This window comes from Phodopus roborovskii, unplaced genomic scaffold (assembly GCF_943737965.1).
Source record: "Phodopus roborovskii unplaced genomic scaffold, PHOROB, whole genome shotgun sequence".
NCBI lineage: Eukaryota > Metazoa > Chordata > Mammalia > Rodentia > Cricetidae > Phodopus > Phodopus roborovskii.
Window position 1 is genome coordinate 1100383 of NW_026126484.1, and position 11093 is coordinate 1111475.

General features: G+C 42.7%; 1 non-coding gene across 1 annotated transcript; it reads left to right on the top strand.

Moving 5' to 3' along the window:
- Window positions 1-8751: 8751 nt before the first annotated feature.
- Trnar-ccg (transfer RNA arginine (anticodon CCG)) lies at window positions 8752-8824 on the top strand. The gene has a single exon. It is a non-coding gene; the product is annotated as a tRNA-Arg (tRNA).
- Window positions 8825-11093: the final 2269 nt, after the last annotated feature.

Genomic DNA, 11093 nt, shown 5'->3' on the forward strand with positions numbered 1-11093 from the left:
TTGCGGACGTGCTTACTCAAAATATTCCTATGACTGAATAGAGCCATTCCAGCAGGCAGGTGTCCTGCAATTAATTTAACATATACTAATACTAAGCCCTGCATCTCGGGTACACAAAGTCTGGATCTCGACCACCGGACCTTCTATGACCTGTCACCTGGGGCGGAAAACAGGCGTTCTGCCAGGCTGCTCCAGAGAGGGGTCTGAATGGTGACTTCTGCTGTGAAAAGGGGCAGACACCGCAGGACGGTGCCGGAAAGTATGGAGAACAAAGCGAGCTGAAAGGGTAGCGTACTCAGCTGTGGACTGGCTGACAGCCAGGTGCGGGCCCATGTAGACCCCGGGAAGCAGCAGGCTCCAGTACACCGGGCAGAACCCCACCACCCCATCCTACTCACGGCGTCGACCCCCAACCCCGAAGCCTCTATCACGAAAAAGACGCAGAAGAGGTTATCTGCACATCTCTATGCTCAGCAGAGTCAAGGTCCTGGAGACCTTCCGCTCCTTGATGCAAACAAGCGCTCTCTCGCTCTCGGCCTTGGTACAACAGTCGAAATGGGGTTGGGGATATAATTAAATGAAATAAACTAGGATCCTGAGAAAACATAAGAAGGGGAAACCCGGAAAGAACGAGAGGAGACCTGGAGGGGTATAACAGAGTATATATTACATAGAGTTCTCTGGGGGGACAGAAACAATAGGATGCGTAATTGCAAAAGATAGTATATTGGATTCGTCTTGGTGACCCGAATTGGGTAAACCAATAGTAGTTTGCTGTATGCTGAAAAGGCCAGTAGTTGTTCAGTCCATGAAATTGGAAATCTCAACTTTCCCAATGCGGTGCGGAAAGCTGGCAGTCCCCAAGTGTCGCTGATTTTGAGTTCGTGTTGTAAGCTGGAAGTCTGATGGCACCAGAGGACAGCAGCTGTGTCGAGAGCTGTACTCGCTCCAGGGGAATCGGAGGTGGCAGGTGCACACTGCTTTTTCCTTTGACCTCTATATCTTGTGCTGCTCCTTAGGAACATGAGAGTCTATCTTCCTTCTTCGATTAATCAAGAGGTGTGTCTCCACGGTGATCAACCATTCCTGCTGACAATTAAGGCTGACCATCACAACCTAGTAGGAAGAATGGAGAGTGGTGGGTACTTAGAGCTCAGGACGGGAATGACAGATCTCATCATGCCCCGGGTCTCCATTGTTCCCACGCTTCCTCCAAGAACCAGAAGACCACTCTCTAAAATGTGGAATCAGAACGCTGGTCCTTCTAGACGTCTCTCACTGAGTGTAGGAACACTGGGGTTACCAGGGAAGATTGGGACCAGGCTCAGTTGATCTGGGTAAGCCCTAAAATCTTGCAGTTCTAGCAAGTTTCTGGTGATAAGAGAAGATTCTAAAACATCCGTACCTAAGTAACAATTCTGAACATGAAAGAATGTGATGAGAGTTCACTGCATTCCAAAAGTGCTCCACAAAGAACTAGCCTTCATAGGAAGTGGGTTGCCAAGCAATAGGGAAGTCTCCCAGGGAATCTTGCAGAAACAAACGTGAGATCAGTGTCAGCCCGATAAAAGCCTGATTGAGACTTACTGCTTGGTTGTGCACAGCTCTTGGTGCCCATCCCCAGGTCTTCTGTGACAGGGTAAGACAGTGCAAATGCAAGACCCCGTCTTGTATTCTTGCTGGGCCCATTTCAGGTTTAACTAGAGTTTAAACTCCTTGGATGGAGAATTCCATGGAAAATTTCCAAACTCTAGACTAGGAACCCAAGGTTAGGATATCCTAGCTAACTTAGCTTCTGTTAAATGTCTTGCTTGCTCAAACCTCCCTTTCCAGTTCACTGATTATTTTAGCTTCTACCAATCTGCTTGCCTACACAGAGCCACCCCAGCCTCCTTAAGCTGCCAAGTGAGACACCAGGACCTGGTATCTGTCTTCAAACAAACAAACAACAACAAAACCTGTGTTTTGAATACTCTAGGCCACACATAGGTCTCTGAATATCTGGGTGTAGTCCAAGCCAGCTGGAATAAAAACTTCTAATTGGCTATAAAATCACACCCTCCCCCTTCATATAGATTATGAATTATGCAATCACATCAGAGTGTGAGATTGAACTCTCAGCAGTGGGATGAAACAGTCACCAGTGCATTAGAATAAAAACAAAAAGAACTTCCCACCTGGTGTGCTTGCTTCTCTGGTTTGGGTAATGGTACATTCTTTTTACAAAAATGAACTGCCTTTCTGAACTGTTTGTTTTACCCATGTGTTTCTTTGGGAGAGACCAAAAGTATTATTTTCCAAAAATCTGGGTGCTCATTCTAGATTGCAAATCCACCCAGAGAATGGTCTCGTCCCCTCCTTTGAGGATGATGCATCCCCACAGCTCCACTGTGGCCGTAGGTTCTTGCGTGAATGACCCTCTGAGTTCTGTAATGATTCCCAGGACATACCTTCTTGTCAGTTGGGGGAAGGGCCCAGACAAGTTACCTTAGTGACCAGACAACTGTGTGCTATGAAGAATGGCCAACTCTTCGGTGATGAGGACATTACAGTGGTGATTTGAAAGTGAGTTAAGTGACTTAGAGTACAAGAAATCTCCTCCTTAGAGGTGGTGATTGAGTCTCTAAGGACCAGAATGGGAAGTAACCTGCGGAAAGCAAGCTCTAAAAAGAAAGAAAAGAATGGATTCCCCAAGACAGGGGCAACCTGTCCCGAGGCTGGTCCAGAGGGGGCTGGTCCAGAGACTCCTCAACCAGATTCCAATACTCTCTAGCCTATGGAGAGACTAAACAACAAGAAAGAGACCTTTAAGATTTGAATTTAGCGCTCTCTCCCTAGGCATGGGATTTACCTTCCTTCCTTTCTTGTCGTGATTCCTTTTGGCCATGGATTTCTCAGAGAACCTGGGAGGCTTCAGATCGATTCTAGTGGAAAAGGAGAAAAATAGCCTCTTGGTATATAAAGTTCAACCCTGGTTTAAGTCATTATTAGGTCTGGAGACAATTGCTTTTCTAATTGGATCAAAGTGCCACACAAGACTACTAAAGCTTTACACCAGGGTTGATTATTTCTAACAAGTTGGTTTCTAAGGGACTTTAGGCAACACCGAGGGTCACAAAGTATCTGCTTTCAACTCATGCAATTCACGCCACACTTGAGTGGGACAAATTGGTAGCAAGGTCCTGCCTGGTCTTCTTCCCAATTTGTCCATGTGCTCCCAGGGGAACAGCGCCACCTATGGGCACTAAGCACACCTCTCCTTTCTTTTCTTGGCATAAGATTCAGGCGGTATCTTTTGGTCACAATTACAATATGTAGAAAGATGTATGGACTCCCTTTCATTGGAAATGAGACCATGGGATTCTTTCTTCTGTTCTTTACTTCACTATTTGGGGCCTATATATCCTAGGGTAATTTTTTCTGCTATATCCTATCTTAATCTGACTTGGGTGCTTATTTGGATAAATATCAGGGTGATTGCTCACAACTAATCTGGAAGGTGTGTGGATTCCACAGGGACTTGTGCCTGATGGAGGTTAGGCTCATTTTATCATGGAGCTAAGCTCACAATAAGCCAAAGATAAGAGTATGGCATGATGTCATATTGGCTGGTGACCTCATCAAGATGTAGGCAACCATGTGACTTGGTCACCGTCTTGGCTAGTTACATCATCAAGGCATCTAGTCACATGTCCCAGTCCTCTTCTCCTTTTGGGTTTTCACCTTCTTAGATGGGATCATGTCAGTAACAGACCCAGAAACACCACCAGCAGCAGAGCAGAGGCTCTCAAGCCAAGTGTTAAGTTCAGTGCATTTTTATGTTGAACTACAGAAACCTTAGCAGAACTCCAGGGTTTCTCAGCCATGTGCCTCTAATACTAGCCATCTACCAGTGGGAGGTAACAAGTTGAGATGGCTTGACTGGGAAGATAATGGGGATTTGCAATGACCAAGGGAAAATGGTAAGGCACACCAACCAAGACCCAAAGGATAGAACAGTAGGTTCTAGATCAGGTGTAGAATGTAAAACTTGATTTTTTTCTTTTTTCCTTTTTTTTTTTTTTTTTTTTTTTTTTTAGTAAAGAAGTACTTGCATATGAAGGTGAAGATGGCTGGATGAGGCCAGGTGTGATAGTGCACAATTTTTATTCCGGCAGCTACCAAATAGAGGCAGGCTTATCGCTGCAAGTTAGAGGCCAGTCTGATTTACAGAGTGAGTTTCAGTCTAGCCAGGACTATGGTGAGACCCTATCTATAAATAAACAAATAAATAAATAGATAGGTAAAGAAATAAATGCCAGATGATTTTCTATAATGGAAAAAGAAAGCTAGGAAGATTAAACAAGCCACAAAGGTCTACAGAAGTTATATAAGGATTGTGAAAGATGAGACTTTCTATATATGAAACCTCTACTTAAGAGCAGGAGCACAGGCTGTGTTTGTATGGCAGTGTTGGAGAGCATTCGGGAGTGAATGTGTGGGAGTAGGAGTGAGGGGAGCTGGCAGGCTGACCAGTCTAGCTGATACCCAGGCCCAGGACTGGGGCTGTGAGTTGGCCCATCCCAATATCCACCTCATCTATGAACTGTTGGAGCATGAGAAGGGACGAACCTACAAATCTAAAACTGTATGATATCCACAACACAGGACAAGGGCAGGAAGTTCAAGGGGAGCCAGGGTGAGATCCCATTGTCGATGGTGTGACAGAGGACAAAGGCCTTGAACTAGAACTATGACTCATGGCAATGAACACTTGAAAGTGAAGATGAAAGGACTAAAGCGTGAAATGTGTATTCAACTCACCAGGCTACACCACAGCTTCCACAATGAGATTCTTTTTTAATTCTTCTTTCTTGTTCTGCTTTGTTTGGTTGATTGATTCACTTTTATGGTTCTTCTTTTAAATTTTTTTTCTGGGGGGGGGTTGCAAGGGTGGAGGGAGGATAGGGATGGGGAGATGGCCAGGATGGGGATGCATGATGTGAAAATCACAAAGAATAAAAGTTAATAAAATAAGAAAGATAAACTATTAAGTGAAATAATAAAGAGTCATTAGTTTAAAGGATCACACTCCCTAGACATTAGACTGAAAGCCAGAGACTTACTCAGACAGCTATTTTTCATTAATGATATTCTTTTTTGATGAGAAAAAGGCTGCCCAGATATAAGACCTTGGCTCACTGCAGTTCCCACCTGCAGCCAAGATAGGCAGACTCTCAATTGTTTGATCCTAAAAATTAAATGATGGTTAAATGTATTCTTTTCCTATCTAGGAGTCATAAAGGAGGAACATCACTTTGATTCTAGCCACTTTAACAGCTATCAAAGTGTCTAAAAATGATGCTCAGGTCTTCTCTCTGGAAATCATTCTTGGAGGCCAAAGGGAAATGAGCCAGGACAGGTGCTCTTGTGAGCCCACCAAGACATTCTAATGAACTTTGATTAGGATATTTTAAAAATATCCTCGGTCCTGGCTTCTCCTGGTTCCTGGCATCGGGTTTGTAATAATAATTATTATTATCCCCTTTACTTCTTCCTTACATCTCTTTCTAGATATCAGTCAAGGACTTTCTTTCCTTTAACTTGTCTGTTATACAAATAGAACTACCAATGAACTTCTGAGGTCTTTTAAATAAATTAGGGTTCTCTAATTGCTGCACCCAACACCCCCACACATCCATGTATACTGGAGGAATCCAGGTCCTTAGTCATTCCAATTTCATAGAGGACTTTAGATTATATCTTCAGAAGCAGGAATGATGGGAGCAAGATGTAAAATTAGCCTAGGCTGTCTAGGATTCAAAGATCCCCAAACAAATGTAACCAGTTTCTCTCTTGGCTAAAAGCCAGCAGTGTTAACAGGCAACTTGGGAACTTCATCCTTGACAGAGACCAGAGGTGCCAAAAATGTTTCAGGAATTTCAATCTTTCATCTGGTTCCTAAATGATTCTAGGCTTCTCTTCAGAGGGAGGAGTGCAAAGATATCAGTAAAAGCCTGTTAAGAGAAAATGCTAGCCACAAAAGTGGAATCTCTGGCCTGGGTGGGTCCAGTTATTCTTTTGGCAAAAGCATCACTCTTAGCAAAAAGATGGATTAACCTTAAACCATGCCAAAAAACAAACAAATAAACAAAAGAGGCAGGTAGAATGATTAATTCCTTCTGTTAAGGGCCTTATCCAGAGGCTTGACTAGAGGCTGGAGGGATGGTTCAGGCCCTGAGTTCAATTCCCAGTACTAACATAAGGCCTCACAACCGTCTATCATGAGGTCTGGTACCCTCTTCTGCTGTGCAGGCAAACATACAGATAAAGCATCCATATGCATAAAATACATAAATCCTTAGAAGCTTGTCCAGAGTCTCAAGGAATTGCCCTCACCAAATAATCCCTAGTCACTCAACAATTTACTGTTACTAGAGACTTGAGAAAGTTAGCAGATGTTGGCTGAATTTTAAGTAAAATTAAAATGTATTAATAAAGAGGTACCCAAATTTATTGCATACATGGGGAACATCATAGGTACAAAAAAATAAATATTCCAAGTGGAGTAAGCTCTAGAAGCTTCTATGCTTTCTTCTCAAGGAATGGGGAAGGAGATGTAAGCAACTCGGAGAAAGGAATGATTTGTAGAAAGATGAAAGACTGCAGGAGAACAGGTTTCAACAGCATTTGTAAGTCTATCTGGATGTGTAGACCTTTGGCCTCCCATAAACTGAATTAGTCCATGCTTGATGAGATTCTCAGAGGGGTCAGGACAACTGTTCACAATTTTAGTTTTGAAAGGTTAGGTTTTAGGTAGATAAGAAAGCTCCTCCCTGCACCTGCTGTTTCCTTGTGAGCTCTTTGTCCATCCCAACCTCCAGTATTTGAAGAAATTAACTTGGAAAATGACTGAGAAAAGAGAAGAGGGAAGCTTGGGTAGAGAAAGAAAATCTACAACCAAATATGAGGTCCTGGCACGGGGACTCGTGACAATGAAGGGAAATGGGATATGTGGGAGAGCTGGAGGGAAAAGGCATTTTAGATTAAATAATGCAGATGTGTGAACGGTCAGGACAGCACAGGGACAGCAGAGAAAGCACTCTTCTGACACTCTGGCAAAATATAAGAACAACTTGATTTTTGTTCACCAATTTTCATGGCTTTTGCCTTATTTCTGCAATAGTGGCTGGAAGAGGTCCACAAGACAAGAATCTCAACTGTCTTAGTTAGTGTAACTATTGCTGTGATAAAACACCATGACCAAAGCAACTTGGGGAGGAAAGTGTTTATTTGGCTTACACTGTCAACCATCAACAGAAACTCAAACAAGGCAGGAACCTGGAGGCACGAGCTGATATAAAGCCCATGGGGGGTGCTCCTTAATGGCTTACTCTTCCTGGCTTGCTCAGCCTGCTTTTCTATAGACTCAGAACCATCAGCCCAGGGATGCCACCAATCCAGGGTTTACAGTCCCCCATCAATACTAACAAAATACTCCACAGGCATTCCTACAACCTGAACTTATAGAAGCGGTTTCTTATTTGAGGCTCCCTGCTGTTAGACGACTCTAGCCTGTGTCAAGTTGACATAAAACTAAACTGAAGATCCAACCACAGACTATTTAGTCCCATGCTTACATATTCTACTATATATGTTTTCTACAAACAGAACAAATGAAAGTGAACACCCAAAAATAATGGGTGTCTTCGTGATGTACCCTCAATTGGGAGGCTGAAGCAGGAAGACTGAGGCTACAGTCTAGCATGAGTTACATACTGAGACTCTGTCTTTTATTATTTTTAAGTAATAAACTAGTTACAAAGAAATAAACAAAGGAGGGAGTCCACCACAGACAGGCCTCTTTTGTACGGTCACTGCACTCAGCACAGTTAGAATGTGTCCTGCACAGATTCCAATTTCTATTAACAGGAGACTCTTAGTCCGTGTGTTGAATATCAGTGGAGTCAACCAACTGCCCATTAAAGTATTCTAGGAAAAAAGAAAAGCCCAGAAAACCTCTCAAATCAAAATAAATTTATGGCTGAGCACTGTGCTGAATTCACAGGACTCCATCTGCAGCTGAAGACGTTACAATTTCAGATCGTTTGAGTCTCAGTAGAATGCTCTTTGTGTTTCATATTGCTTTTTTGTTTTGTTTCAGGGACAAGACCTCTCATAGCCCAGGCTTGCATGAAGCCCAGAATTCTTGGTATTTGAGGATGACCTTGAGCTCTCGGTTCTCTTGCCTCCACCTCCCAAAGACTGCATTTTCTACATCCTTTCTTATATTTTTGGTTGTGAGCCTAGCCTTTAACGGCTGAGCCAACTCTCCAGCCCTCTACATCCTTTCTAAACTGACTTTGCAAACTTTAGTAACCGTTCTTTCTTAAGAAAACGAATCTTAAGCCAACTTCGCACTTTCACACAAGCTTTCTTTAAAGCTTGCCGGCTGCAAACCCTATCTGATTCCCATCCACCAGTGTTCCTCCCTCCCTCCTTTACATTGTAAGGTCCCCAGAGTTCTGGCTGGACATCTCTGTGCTTCTAGGGTCATAGAACACTTAGCCGCATTCACAAGGAGGAAGCATTGAACTACCTGCTACCTAGCTTACAACTCCCAAAATCTACATTTTTGAAGTCTTTGTAAATTTTTATTCCAAATTAGGAACTGTTTTGTTATACTGAATCTTTGCTGTTTCTCTTTGAAGCCCCACTTCTACCTAGTCATATTTCGTTTGACTATTACGTGAGTACCCCTCCCCACCGCTCGGCCGCGTGGCCTAATGGATAAGGCGTCTGATTCCGGATCAGAAGATTGAGGGTTCGAGTCCCTTCGTGGTCGGTTGTGTTTTTGGCATTTTCTTGTTTCACTCTTCTTGTCTTCTGGGAATTTGAAAAATATTTTTCTTCCTGTATCTCCTGAGTCTTGTCTTGACAGTTCGTGCTGATAGATGGAGCTAGTGTTTAACTGTGTACTTGAGGTGTTTACTATGTAACAAATACTTTATCAAGAAAAAGGCAAAACTAGCCCAGGATTTCCTAAACAAGACCTGCACACGGAAGGGTGAAACCTCACCTGACCTCAACTCTAGACAAAGAACTACAATCAACTGAGGGCAGGAGAAATGGTCTTCTTCAGAGAAGAGACCTCTTCCTCAGAGAAGAGACCCCCTACTGGTTATCCAATGTCAAGTGGTCAGTCATGAAATAATATGTGTAAAAGTAATTTATATAGTTAGAAGTGTGTGTGTGTGTGTGTGTGTGTGTGTGTGTGTGTGTGTAAGTAAAACTATTAAGGAAAAGGAGGCCATGAATTGTAAAGGGGAGTACAAAACAAGCAAACACCCTAATTGGCACAAGGGTCTTGGTGAAAAGAAATGTTAGCATGGTTTTCCGTTCTTGATGTTAAATATATTAGGTTTTTGTTTGTTTGTTTGTTTTTCCTGTGTTCACATTCTTTCTACTTTTTTGATACTGAATTTTTCTTTATTGGATGATGTAATAAAAGCCAGATGTGGTATCACACACTGGTAATCCCAGCTTTCTAGAAGCCATGGCAGGATGATTGTGAAACCCTATCTCAAATACAAAAGAAAAAGAAAAAAGAAAAAAAAAAAAAAAAAGATGAAGAAATAGTGAACCAGTGGGTGAGGTAAAGATTGAATTGGGTATCCCCTCCCCGCAAGAAACCTCTTCTGTTGATAACAACCACTACCACCAATTAGACATTTAGAGACACGCCTTTAGTGACAATTAGAGATACGGCCTTTAAAGAGGTCAATTGAGTGATGCTATGGTAGTACAGGCTCCATGATAGACTCAATGACTACTTTTAGATGGGAGAGAGCCCTCTCACCTATGCCATATGAGGACATTACAAGCAGCTGATGAAAAGAGCCCCCATAAGAAACTGAATCCAAGGAACCTTCATCTTTTGCAGAAGATTAATTTCTATTGTTAAACTACTGTGGTAGTTTGAATGTAATCTCATAGGGGAATGGCACTATCAGGGCGTGTGATGGGGGATGTCCTTCTGTATGCTATGAATGTGTTTCTCTTGTTGGTTGATGAATAAAGCTGTTTCAGCCAATGGACAGGCAGGATTTAGCCAGGCATGAAATTCAAACAGGGATAGAGAAAGGTAGGTGGGTTGGAGAGATGCCATGTACCTGCTAAGGAAACAAGAGACCTGGGCATCACTGGGAAGCCAAGACCACGAAGAGATACACAGATTAATAGAAATGGGTTAATAATTCAGAAAGAGCTAGCCAATAAGAAGCCTGAGCCATTGGCCAGACAGTTTATAATTAATGTAAGCTTCTGTGTATTTATTTGGGATTAAACAACTGCAGGACTGGGCGAGACAGAAACTTTGATCTACAGGATATGGCTTTGTTGGAGTGGGTGAGACCTTGGAGGAAGTGTATCACTGTGAGGTATCTTATGCTCAGGATACCACCCAGTGTTTCACACAACTTCCTGTTGCTGGCAAGATGTGACTGTCTCAGCTACCTCTCCAGCAGGATGTCTACCTGCATGCTGCCATGCTCCCGACCACAATGATAATGGACTGAACCTCTAAAACTGTACTTGAGCCACCCTAATCAAATAATCATGGTATCTCTTCACAGCAATATAAACCCTAACTAAGACAGTCATGTAGGTCTGAAGGTCCTGGGCAGTAACTGCTCTATCAGCTGCAGAATTGGCTCTCTGCTAATCTGGAAGAGTTCTGGATGCCTCTTGATTCCCAGAATTAGGAAAGAATCTCCCCAGTGTGGAATTTCTTCCCATGATGCTGATTTCCTGTTTCCAAACACATCTTTCTCCCCCTTCAGTATCTCAATTCCTGCAGGTTCCTCTGAATTCTTTGAGCTCCTCTGGCTTAGGTATTTCTTTTGTTGCTCTCTCCTGGGTGCAAAGTAGGAAACTCTACCACTTGTAATGATCAAGGAAACCCAGACACCCACACATCCATCCTAAAGGAAACAACGCAAGAAACTACCATATTAGAAACTGGAGGAAAAATTATTTATATGCTGTAAAATGATGATTTTTAGACTTATATGCAAAGATAATATATCACAGACAACTCCTGAATAAAAAGATTC